At 45.6% G+C, this 13,139-nt stretch overlaps 1 protein-coding gene across 3 annotated transcripts in view; it reads right to left on the reverse strand.

The window, feature by feature from the left end:
- The window catches only part of SERGEF (secretion regulating guanine nucleotide exchange factor), a 227,113-nt gene that overhangs the window by 96,034 nt on the left and 117,940 nt on the right, over positions 1-13,139 (reverse strand). The window lies entirely within an intron of this gene.

Raw genomic sequence — 13,139 nt, forward strand, 5'->3', positions numbered from 1 at the left:
AAGGCCTATGGGAAAGCCCCAGGGGATCCCCCAGGGTGGGAACAATAAGAATGTGAACCCACAAGTGTGTGAAGGTAGATAGCACAACTCCTCCTATCTTGATTCTTTCACCAATAATTGCAACAGCAAAAAACAAGCCATGAGGGTACCCTAAGCCATTTGTACACAAGGCCCAAGAATGCTCCCCTTTGCTGAGCTACACAGTGGAGCCTGCTCGGCCATCAACAGGCAAGGGGACAAAGAGGGCAGGTGAGGCTCCTTCCAGAATGGATCACTTTTGCTTGTTTTGATTAGAATAAAACAAAAAAATCTAGAGGCCCATATTCTAAAGCGTTATTCTTTCTGGGATTAAAAAGTCAAGAATGCAGATAAGATGTGACAGAGAAATCAAAGCTTATCCTAACAAGTACGTGCGACGCGCGTTATCCTAACAAGTACGTGCGACGCGCGGCAACAATGAGCACAGCACTACCCACAATGACTATCTCCTGCAACTGGGGCCACGTGACCCAGCTGGCCAGACTTCCTTCCCAAGTGCAGCCCCACAAGTCAGCGGTCCAATGAGTGCTGCTGGCCTGCCCCCGGGCACAGCCTGCTAGAATCCCACTGCCTTCACTCCTGTTCCCAGTTGAGTGACCCTCGGAGATACCTTCTTGATCTATAATGTGACTCTGCAACTTTTCTGGTTCAAGACGAAGTTGAGGGTTATCAGGTTTTGTGTTGGGCTACACACAAAAAATAGTTTTTAAAGAAAGTTTATTCATGTTTTTTCAGTTTATAAAAGTAATATACATGGGATGCCTGGATGGCTCAGTGGGTTAAAGCCTCTGCCTTTAGCTCAAGTCATGATTCCAGGGTCCTGGGATCGAGCCCCCGTATTGGGCTCTCTCCTCAGCAGGGAGCCTGCTTCCCTTCCTCTCTCTCTGCCTGCCTCTTTGCCTACTTGTGATCTCTGTCAAATAAATAAATAAATCTTTAAAAAAAAATTTTTTAAATAAAAGTAATATACAGTGATGGCAAAAAATATATACATAATGAGGAAAACTTTAAAACACCTTTAAATCCCACCACCTACAATTAACCAGTGTATTTCCTTCTGATCTTCCCCTACCACTATTTATGCATTAATGAAATATATGTAATTTCAGAAACGCAGTTGGGATCACACTATATATTTCATTTTATATCATGACTTTAACATAATGCTGTTTCCTATGTCATTACTTGTATTAAAATTGTGATTTTATGGCTTTAGAGCATCATAGAAATGTACCCTAAACCCTAATTTCATTATTTCCCTACTGTTGGATACTCAGATTACTTTCAATATTTTGCCATTATAAATTGTGTTGTTATGAACATTCTGGAACAAAAATCTTTGCATACGTCTCTGATTATTTCCTTGGCATAAATTTTCTAAAGTAGAATTATTGAATAAAGGATTGTAAGCCTCTTTAAGACACTTATGTGATTCAGGCAGTATATTTTATTAAGGTCACTGACAAAACAGATCACATCCAAAGGGGGGGAAAATGAGGAAAGGGTAACAATATAAAAGTAATAATATTGGCTAACATATATTGGGTATCTATGTGACAGGGAAGGTGCTTAAGAGCTTTGCATGCATTAGCTCAAGTAATCTGTGAATTAATCCTATAAAGTATGCATAGATAAGGAAGCCAAGGTTCAGAGACATGAATTGGTCCAACATCATAGTTAGTAGGTGGCACAGCTGAATTTCAATCCAATTACACGTGCCGTTCCAAGAGACTACATCACTGTCTGCTGCAACAAGTCGTGTAAAAAGTAAAGGGAAGGGGCACCTATGTGGCTCAGTGGGTTAAAGCCTCTGCCTTTAGCTCAGGTCATGATCCTAGGGTCCTGAGATTGAGCCCCACATTGGATTCTCTGCTCAGCGAGGAGCCTGCTTCCCCCCACCAACCCCCGCCTGCCTCTTTGCCTACTTGTGATCTCTGTCTGTCAAATAAATAAATAAAATCTTTTAAAAAAAATAAAGAGAAAAATGAGTGTTTTCAATCTGGAGAAGAGAAAACTTGGATGGTACAATGGCCACAGCACAGGGAGAAGGGGAATCAGACTGCCGACTGAGATGGCAGAATGAGAATCAATGGAGAGAAACACTTAAAAGGTCAAAATATACCTTAATATCAGGAAGACCATTCAAAAAACAGAAGTCTACCAAAACTGGAAGGGCTATCTCCAGGGGAGCCAAATTTAGTTACACGGACTATTTAGAAACAGAGTCTTCTCTAGGTGACGGCAGAAGAATCCAGCAAGATTTGAAGCACAACAACAATTAGAGGCCCTGTTAGAGGACCTGTAACTGGTTCTGAAGGTCGAGGGGCTGGGTTTAAGTGCAAGGACTGGGAAGCAGCAGCTAATCATGGAGAGCAACCTCAGGCCAACAACCAGCACGGAAATGGGCCCTCAGTCCATTTCACACCCAAAGAGCTCAATGAGTTTACAAGCACACTCTTCTCAGAGTCTCCCAATAAGAATCAGCTCAGCTGATGTGTTGATTTTGGCTTTGTGAGATGCTAAGCAGAAAACCTGCCTTAGCCCACCCAGACTTTTGACCTACAGAACCATGAGCTAATAAAGAGATGCTATTTTAAGCCTCTAAGTTTGTGGTAATTGGTTACGCAGCAAGAGAAAACTAATACAACAGGTAAATGGATAAACTGCATGGATTATATAATGGAGTACTACTCAATAAAAAGGAAGCATCTGCTGATACACACAACATAGATGGATCTCAAACACAGTGTGCTGAATGAAAGAAACCAGATGCAAGAAAGTACATACTATAGGATTCCATTAACACGAAACTCTAGGAAAAGCAAATCTGATATAGTGATGGAAAGCAGATAGACAAATTTCATCTACAGTACAAAGACTGGGGTTGGGTTGGGGTGGATGGGTGGACTGGTCCCATCTCCTTCCCGGCTGACTTTCTGGCCCCACCTGCACGCTCAGTCCTGCACTGGAGCGAAGGAGGCCCGTTCACTTCCTTCCCTGCCACTCTAATGAGACAGAAGGCCCCAAAGTCCCTAACGTGGGTAAAATGTTCTATCAAAAGCACAGTTTGAAACCTTAAAACACACATATCAAAGGGGAGTAATCAAGTTTTCAAAAAGCTATGCCACAGGGACACCTAGGTGGCTCAATCAGTGAAGCGTCTGCCTTCGGCTCAGGTCTTGATCTCGGGGTCCTGGGATTAAGCCCCATATCAGGCTCCCTGCTTAGCAGGGAGCCTGCTTCTGCCGCCCCCTCTCCCCCTGCTTGTTCTCTCTCTCAAATAAATAAGTTATGCCACAGATTTCTCTTCTCAAGTCCCTTTTAACAATGTGTCCCATTTATAGAGGGACTATACTGAGAGAGCTGAATATTCCCAATAATTTAACACTTATAAAAAGCATTTTGAGTAAGTAGCAGACAGCAACGGTGATGGAGGAACTCGAGAATCTGGCCCTGCCTTCAAGCAAAACAGAGGTCAGATATTTTTGAATGAGCTACTTGTTCCAGCAGCTCTAGTGTGAAGCTGTAAACATAAACTGCCACCCGCGGCCACAGGCAGCAGCGAGGCTCTCGATCACAGACTGTCAGGAGGCTGCTGCCCAAGTCCAGGTAAAAAAGCAGGCTTCAGGGCGCCTGGGTGGCTCAGTGGGTTAAGCCGCTGCCTTCGGCTCAGGTCATGATCTCAGGGTCCTGGGATCGAGTCCCACATTGGGCTCTCTGCTCAGCAGGGAGCCTGCTTCCCTCTCTCTCTCTCTGCCTGCCTCTCCATCCATTTGTGATTTCTCTCTGTAAAATAAATAAATAAAATCTTTTTTTAAAAAAAAAAAAGGCAGGCTTCACCTCTGGTCCTATCGCCTATTCTGTGAACTTGGCCAAATGACTAAGACTGTGTAAGCCTCAATGTCCTCATCTGCATGGCTGGAATGAAAGAAATAACCTCACACGACTATCATGAGGATTGAATTCAATTACCTATATTTAGTACCTTGGACAAAGTAGACACTTCTGTGTTAGTTCACTTGCCCCTTTATCTGTCTGGAGATCCGATGGCGTAGAGAAACAAGAGGGCAAGTGGGAAGTGGTTGAGGCGGGGAAGCAATCTTTTTTCCCCAGACCTCTATTATCCTCCATCAAAGAAAAAAAAAATGAGAAGAGAAAACCAACTCTTGCAAAACTTTCTGAACTTGATTCTCTCTAAATGTGTCAGCTACGATAACTTCGTGAGCAAACACACATTTTTATATTTGTCAACTAGCAACAATTTTAGACCTCTACAGAGCCCTTTAAAAGCACTGCACTTATTTCCATGTTAATCAAAAATAGTCCTAAACAATGGCTTTTTTTCCCTTTTACAATTTCAAATTTTCCATCAGAAAGAACATAATTCAAAATTTGCTGTGTGCTATGTGCCAAGTACAATGCTAAGAGTCTTTATTCTTAATACCAGAAAACATCAGTCCTAGCATTGGTATCATTTGGAATGTATTCTAAAACTTGACCATTCTTTCTAACAGAGTCCTCCTTTTAAGAGCAGCTACAAATCATCCTAACTTTCCCATCTGGTATGTGCTAATGTCTTCAAACTGCATTTATTAGTAAAGTAAAATCTACCATCTATTCTCTAAGAACCTTTCCAGCTTTCTGACTTAGTGGTTCAGTGACCCTACCTGGGGCGGCCTCGCAGGGAAATACAACATGCTTCTGGCCATTCCAAGTGCTTTATCCACCATAAACATCCCAACAAACATGAACTACTATCAGGATTATGTCAGCTAAAACCCACCAGGTACTCATCCTACATATTCCGGGTATAATTATGTGTACGGGGCCCATGCGGGGAAAATATTGAGTGGCAGGGACGGCACATCAGAAATTCAAATATAAACAAGGTTCCTTTTGAGGGCTTTATTCAACTGGACCATAAAAGGCAGCCGAGAGTTCTCTTAATAAAGAAGAAGGACAGAGGGGGTCAGGAATGGTGGCAGTAGTGGTGAAGAGCACTGAGCAGAGATGAAATAAGTAATTTACTGGCACCCAAACAAAACAGAATGAACCACCTACCATTCCCCACCCTGCCCACCCCCAAATCTGTTCTCCCTCCTGACACTCCTCTTTCTGTTAGGTGCTGCCACCAACATCCTCATGGTCACCTCGGAAGCACCCACAAATTCCCCTCTCATTTGTCCATCCTGCCAACCTCCAAGTTCTATAATTCAGCCTCCCTGGTTCTGCTCTCATGCTGCCCCTCTTCTCCCTCCGCATTGTCACTGTGCTATTTCAGACCCTCAGAACATCTGTGCTGGACAATTGCAATAGCTTCTCATTATTTTCTTTCTCTGCTGTTTCCCTTCCCTCCAGTTCACTGGGTGCCCCAGGTAACCTTTCGACTAGTGACTCCCCTGCTCAAAACCTGCCAATGGCTCCCCTGTGCCTAGAGAGTAAACAATGAGCCTTTTCACCAGACATTCAAGTCCATCTCTGAACTGGTTACAGCTCTCCTTTGTAGCCTGCTAGCCTGCTACGTCTCCCCCAACAAGAACTCTGTGTTCTGACCAAAATGGGTCGTTCATTGACCATCTCTGATGCTACCAAGGGCATTTCCCTCTCTATGTCTCTGTCCACGCTCATCCCCCCTTTCCTATCCTGGCCTCCTAGCTCCTCTGGTCAAATCGCCGCCCATCCTTCACACTCAGTGAAGACCTACCTTCTCCATGAAGTCTTCCCTATCTCCTAACTGGAAAAAAGTTCACCACCCTCAGAATTTCTAGAGCACTATACCTATAGTTCTTAGGACAATGGCATTTTCTTCCATGATAGCTGAGCATGTGCTTGCTCTATCTGTCCTGCCAGCCTAGAGACTTCTAGCTCCTGCCTCCCCCACTCTACCTCTAGTACCAAGTCTACAGCATCGCAGACAAGCACTTGCTTTTTTTCCTCAGGGGCCCTGTTTGCGCATCTGTAATATGAACACAACTCAACCGGACTCACAGGAAACAAGGGATTAAATAAGATAACATATGCAAATTATTGGCACACTGTAGGTAGTCACCAAATCGCAAGCCACATTCTTCCTTTCCACATAGCATAGTACTTGTTGAACAAATAAAAACCTGCATGCTTTATAGTTTTCGAAGAAAGGTTATGATATGTTTTTTACCGAAGGGGGGAGAGAAGGAAGGAAGGAACAAATGAGCAAAGAATCACCAAATATGTAGAGACGTGAGTAGCCCAGTCTGACTGATCTAAACAACTTACGTGGGGGCTGGAAGTGTATATTATGAAGGAGCTGGAGTGTTTGGGCCTGGTAGTTTCAGGGAGTTTTAAACTCAAAAGTGGGTCAGTGCTTAGACTCTACCATCTGTATGACTGACGAAGAACTAAGGACCAGGAGATCATTAGGAGGTCGCCACAGTGGCTGGAGACAGAGGGCACCAATGCCTGGCTATGGCTGGTAGCAGCCACAAGGGAGCAGACAGGAATGGTTGGATTTGCAAGGCAGGCCCAAGTTCAAAAATGACAGGGTTGGTGGGCGCTGGCAGACTACATGATTAGAGAACTCTCATCAAGCTGAGTCTGGGAGGGCTCCAAGCCTCGGTAATGAGGAGGACAGAAGGACACCTGGAGAACTGAGGGTGCTCTAGGGGGTGGGGAGGACAGGCAGGGAGCAGCACATGCAGGAAGAACACAAATTACGGTTTTTAGCTGGAGGTGCAATGCAGACAGAGATGAGGACTTAGTGCGTGGTGGTTCTGAGGGACTAAGAAACCACTTTAGAAACACACCAAAACCTCCCTTTGTACATGAGGGCCTACAAGGATTTACTGAACAAGAACCATGTAGGACCAAGTATCCCACACACTGACTCCAGGAGCTCTCTGAGGGACAAGGCACACAGGGATGTCTGCCTACCCATTCGACATCACCTGCCTGGGAGAAGGCCGCTTCTTCTAGGCTGCCCTTCCTCACACTGACAAGGCACAGTACTGGCGGGGCGGGGCGAGGGGGGAGACAAAAAACCCCAAGTCCCAAGTTGTTTTATGTGCAACGAGAAATGCAGAGAATTGGTGTCTTCTCCAAATAAAGGCTTATCTGGACAGGATAAAGTGTATTTACAGCCTGAAATCTAGTCTGGCATTAGGATCCAAAAATCTATGAGCCGGGTAACCTTGGGTTAGCTACTTAAACTCTCTAGGTCTTGGGTGTTTTCTTTCTTAAGTGCAATAACAGTATCTCACATGCCAGAAGGGAACAGAAGCTTTCAGGAGGTCTCACCGTACTGAGATCTTCGATTCAGTACTGAGGCAAAATCCTGCAGGTCAGACTGCAATCTCTCAGAACCCCTGGACAGTGAGTCACTGCAGAAGCCTCCATGGTGTGGGGATGGGGAGAAACCTGGCAAACGCACAGATCTAGAGCAGGAGAGAGACTCCAACTGCCAGGTCCCTGTCACGAGAAGATACAGCTAGAATATTAAAGCTGGCCCAGGGACAGAAGATAATTAATCTTCAAGGCAATAAAAATATTTAATTCATTCATCTGAGAGAAATGACAAGAGAAAAGATAGATATTTGCTTTTTCGCTCCCTGTTCTGACAAGGCTGCTCTGGATGGATCGTAGAACGTTTAATGAACATTTAATAGAAGAGCCTGAGACGCAAACAAGTAAATGATGATGGGGCCTGGGTGGCAAGCAGTGGAAGCTACAACCAGGGCGGACATTTCCAGAGCTGATCTGCAGTAGTTCAGGTGACAACAGAGGGGATGGAAATGTGGGAAATCGCAGAGTTGGAATCCTAGGGTATGAAAGGAAGGAGGAAGCACATGGAAGCTGCCTGAGCTTCCTAACCAGCATCAGAACCAGGGAGTCACCAAAGTAAGCAAGAGGACAGCCATGGAGAGACAGGGAAAGGGGAGTCTGTAGGTCTTGTGAACAGTGTTAAAGGACAATACTCATCAGCTATGAGCACTATATATAATCCCTCCTTCACCTTAGCTTTACGGCCTTTGAAGGAATGACCACAAAGCACCAGAGCAGTCAGTCCACACACCTGCTCTCTGGCCAGAACAGGGGAGCAGGTGTCTAGCGTCAGGAAAGTTCATTCAGGGAAGTGTTCAGGGGCTGAGAGTAGCAGAGCAGGGGGAAGAGGAGAAAATGTATGAAGTCCACGGCTTCAGACCCTTCACCGGTTTTGTGTCTCATATACTTACCTCCTTAGGAAGGGCCAGTGAGGGCTCCAAGAAACAGAAAAGCATTTCCAGTGCTGGAAATGGGAGCAGGAGCCACGGCCTGAACAAGTGGAGCCAGGAAGGGAGTGGTCCTCAGGGAAAGGAGCCTGGGTTCTCCAAGCTGCCCTTGGCAACAGCCAACACCAATGGTTGAAGACTAAGGGCCACTCTTAAGCATTCTTAATCAAGGAGGCTATGTGGACAAGTTCAGGAAAAGACCATCCAGAGAGCCTCCCTCACGGCCCGGCATCCACTGTGGCTGCAGCCCTGCCTCTCGCCTCCCTTTAGGTAACCCTGCAAGGAAGATAGGAGACTTGACAAACTTCAAAATACAATCTCTCTCCCGCTTTTCTCTGTCTATTCCAACCACTTCTGTGCACTGTTCAGATGATGCTCACTCTGGTGACAAGTCCTAGTATGACCCCAAAATGAGAATATATGGAAATTTCTATGAATGTGTCAGCCTCTGGGTAGAAACCTGCCTCAGCATCAAGAAGCATTTCATCTTTCCTTCCTTCCCTTCCCCCCTTTCTTCCTTTCTGCAAATGCCAACTAGACGCAAGGCCTACTAATTTACAAATGAATGTACCTTCAAGACCAGGGAAATTCCTTCTTGGCATCTAAAACCACATGCTCTGACCCAAAATAAAATAAGATCAAATAAAGTAAAATAAAATAAGGGAACCTCTGCTTTGAAGACGTCTGGATCTGATCTGGCCCCCTGACTGCCAGGGCCATCAGAGCTGGATTTCACAGCCAGAATACCTCACGTCTGCGAGCATGCCCTCCTGCTCACTCCACTCGGCTCAAGCCACAGACTACTTGACATTTGATTTGTCAACTGTCTTCCAAAGCATGTTGGCTCTGAAGTTGGCTTTGAAAGATCCTGTGCAAATGGTTTACTTGATCAGCAAACTTTGGTATGTCTATCAGAAAATGGGTATATATTTCTGCATTTCAATTATAACATCAGTACTTGGTCTGAAGACAGAATTCCTCACACTGAATTGAGACCATCCAAAAGACTGAGGGAAAATTACTAGGGAGACTGTTTTATTCCCACCCTCTGATTTCTCCTCAAAAAGGAAAGAGATGCTGTACAGAATTTAAATGGGCTAACAAAAGTTGTCTTTAAAGCACATTTCAGTAAATTTAAGTATACTTCATTCAAAACAATTTTCAGTCAAAATAAGCCCAATTTTCTCGCAAAATAACATAAAAGTACAATGGCCTGGATTTCTGCTACACTCAGCTTTTCTGTCTGTGAGAATTTGAGCCCTCGCTCTGAGGCAAGACCCATTCCTACCAAGTATTCTTGGGGAGGTACCAGCCTTACTGGAAAACCAGTTCTGGCCTCATCTGGCTTGGCCTAGGGAGGAAGGGATATGACTGTCTAGCAGGGATCTGAGTGACCCAGGAATCTGATGCCAACATAACTCCGGTTCTCTCCTTCATGGTAATTTCTAGGTAGAGACCATCGGGCATCTCTGAGTTCACATGAGAGAAGTCAGAAAGGAGATAACAGACGTGAAATCCCGAAGGAGGACGTGGATGCTCTGAGAGCCCCATATGAAATGAGGACAAATGCATAACTGGGAGTAGTGTGGTTAGAATAGCATTGGGCTGGCCTCTGTTCCAGTCTCTTCTCTGTGCCTTCATCTGCCCATCTATAAAACAAGGAGCTTAGATGAAAAGACCCTTGGGGCCCAGTCAGCTCCAATGGGAGTAGACAGGTTCTAGCCCCAGATGACAGGAGAGGTCTCCAGCCTCCACAAGGCAGTCCTGAGACCAGTGTGGGTAAGCCACCAGCGTCTTCCCCTCCTTTATTCCTATCTTGACCCAATTCATTGCTCAAAACCCAGTTCAAATGCCATTACCTTTAAGAAGCTCCCCCTGACCCTTCTGACAAATCATTCATGCCTCCCTCTAGGAGCCCCTGATTTGTCTTGGTGCTCAGCACTGAGACCTTCAGAGATTAATGCCATATAATCGGGCAGCAGTGGGGGGTGGAGGGGACTGGAGAGAAACAAACGGAAACATTGCAACCCTTTCCTCTTCACTGTGTAGAACTCTCAAACCCAGTTCCAGCTCCCTGACAAACCCAGCTCTGAAGAGCCAAGAGACTCACTCCATGATTTGGAATACCAATGGCTAAAGATTCCATCTGAGCCAATCTTTGGCTTTTTAGTTGAGAAAAGCACCATTCCTCAGCTTTGCAGGTATAAAAGCTTTGCAGTCTGGAGAGAAATAGAAGGCAAAATGGCCACAGGAACAATCACCTGCAAAGGCGGGGGCAGGAGGGCAGTGGTGGGGGGGTGCTGCGGAGCAAGGCTGGGGGGGGCGGGGCACTCAGCGGCTCAGGCTCATGGAGACAGTGCCATGCTGTGGCCACCTGCCGCCTCTGCGCCGCCTTCCACAGCCGCTGCAGGTACGGGAGGCTGTTTCCTGACCCAGTTTTCTCCCCAATCTCTATTTAGCTGTTCGCTAGTGATGCTCCTGGCATGCCAATCAGATACTGCAGCCTGCAGTGCAGTTTGCGACAACAAATTCACAGTTCCTAGTAAATTCAGTGGAAAAGTACTGTGTCAAGCAGCCTAATTAAACTGACGTAATTTCCACAGCCACACACTTTTATCAAATAAGGAAAAAAAAACACTCAGGGGAGAAAGAAAAAGGAAAGAAATTGTGTCTTTCAGAACTTAAGAAATCGGCTGTGGTTGTGATGCATCTGAAGGATGCTGCTGCTCACTGTCACTGGAGCCCAGCTGGCCAAGCCTTGGATCCCGGGTGAGACCTTGGACAATGCTGGCAAGAGCAAGAGACTCCAAGTCTGGTGGCCTTTCTACCCCTCACTCCCGTTGTGACCTTGGACAAGCTACTTCCTTTCTCCTGGGAAAAGGGAGACTATCAAACTATACTGTCATTATAACAACCTGTTCTTTATTCTCCAGACTGTCAAACTGTCAAACTCACGACCAAAGGAAAAAAAAATACTTTCATGGGACTAGTGAAACAAGAGCTGAACTAGAGGGCCTCGATTTGGTCCCAGTTCTGCCACTAGCTAATCATGACCTTGGCAAGCCATACCACCCCTAGAGACTTCAAATTCCCCATCTGCAAAATAAGGCAGAAAAACTAGATTAACTTTAAGGTACCTTCCAATGTTAGTGCTCTATTCTATTCCATAAAAGATTAAATTGGTCAGCGCGACCACGGAGGGGATAGTTCCAAATGTCACCAACCTGAAGCACTTCAATCTACCCACACCAGGCTTTCCTCTTCACTTGGTGGGAATTAGTTACATGTTCTTTCCTGCTGTATTTAAAGATCTTATGTTCTAAAAATGCAAGAGGGATACTTGTCTCTTCCTCCTCCTGAGGTAACTCAGCAAATAAGGTCACCTTTTATCCCAGTCCTCCCCAGGAACTACTCTGAAAGGAGGATGGCACCACCCAGGTGGGGGACATTGGGGAGTGAGGGACCCTATGTGGAAACTTGAGTGACACCTCTTGGTTGACCAATGGTATCACTCAGGTTTCCAAATGCCCAAATTCTTTCAGTTGCCCTTCATTCTGAAAGAATGCCCAGAACATTGATCAGGCAATGATAAGGGGAGGGTTAGCTAAAAGTAGAAGGACTTTGCAGGGACAATGGGGTATGGGAAGAGAAATGGGCAAACACAGCCAACCAGGAATCAAACATCAGATTTCTCTTCTGACAGTAGAAAGGGACTGCATGTAGGCCAAGGCAAGGCAGACAAACATAAGGGTGCCGCCCATAAGGGTCTTGCCTCACAGCACCCATCCTCTTAACCGTAAGAACAGCTGATCAGCCACCAGCCCTAGCAATCCCACCTTCCTTTTATTCTGCAACCATTTATTTCTCTCCTTTATCACTGCCATATCTTAGCTCAAGTTCTCAACTCAGGCCTCAATCACTGCCCCAGTCTTCTGACTCACCCCTTATCTGTGTCTCTCTCCAACCCATCCTTCATTCTGGCACTATAGGGATCTTTCTAAAACACTATCCTAAACAAGTCACTCTTCTACTTAAGATCCTTCTGTGACCCCTCACCACCTTCAGAACGAAATGAGAGCCCTGCACTGTCTGGTTCCAGATTGCCTCTCCTACCTCATCCCTCACCATCTCTACAATCTCTGTTCCAGTCAGGCTAAAATGCTTGTAGGCCTCTAAACGTACAGCTTCGTACAGCTCATTCTGCCTGGCACTCTGCCCTCCCTACAGATCACCACCACCACCACTCACTCTAAGCCAACTTGAACTTATCCCTTAGGACTTAGTTCAGACATGATCTCTTCCAAGTAGACTTCTCTGACACCCCCAAATCTGGATGACGTGTCCCTCCTCCTATGTTCCCACAAACATCTTTTGTTTATGCTTCATAACCATTACCGTAGTGGATAGTAAAGGGCTACTGATTCTTTGGTCTCCTCAACCACATCCTAACATCTTGGAAACACACCCCTCCCCATGCCTACATACAGTGCTCGACATAAGCACTCCAAAAGTAGCTGATGAATAAATGGAAGAGTAAATAAATAAATGTGAGAAACTGAGCCTACCCCATAGGAGGGGGAGCCTTAGTCTATCAAAGAAGCAAGACTCACAGAAAGAACCATAAGAACTATGGGACAGATCAAGGGAAAAAAGACAAGGGACAAAGCAGGGTCTAAGGTTCAGACCAAAGATAAACCTGTCGGTGGGAAAAATAAAGGCAGAGACAGTGGGAGCTCTAGCTAGGGGAGCTAGATGGAGTTCCATAGTCAGCATGGGAAGTCACAAAAGAATCTCAGGGTCTGAGAGGAATAAACTTCCTGCTGGAATCTATGGAACTCTCCCAAGACTAAAAAGGTA

This window comes from Neovison vison, chromosome 7, assembly GCF_020171115.1.
Source record: "Neovison vison isolate M4711 chromosome 7, ASM_NN_V1, whole genome shotgun sequence".
Classification (NCBI taxonomy): domain Eukaryota; kingdom Metazoa; phylum Chordata; class Mammalia; order Carnivora; family Mustelidae; genus Neogale; species Neogale vison.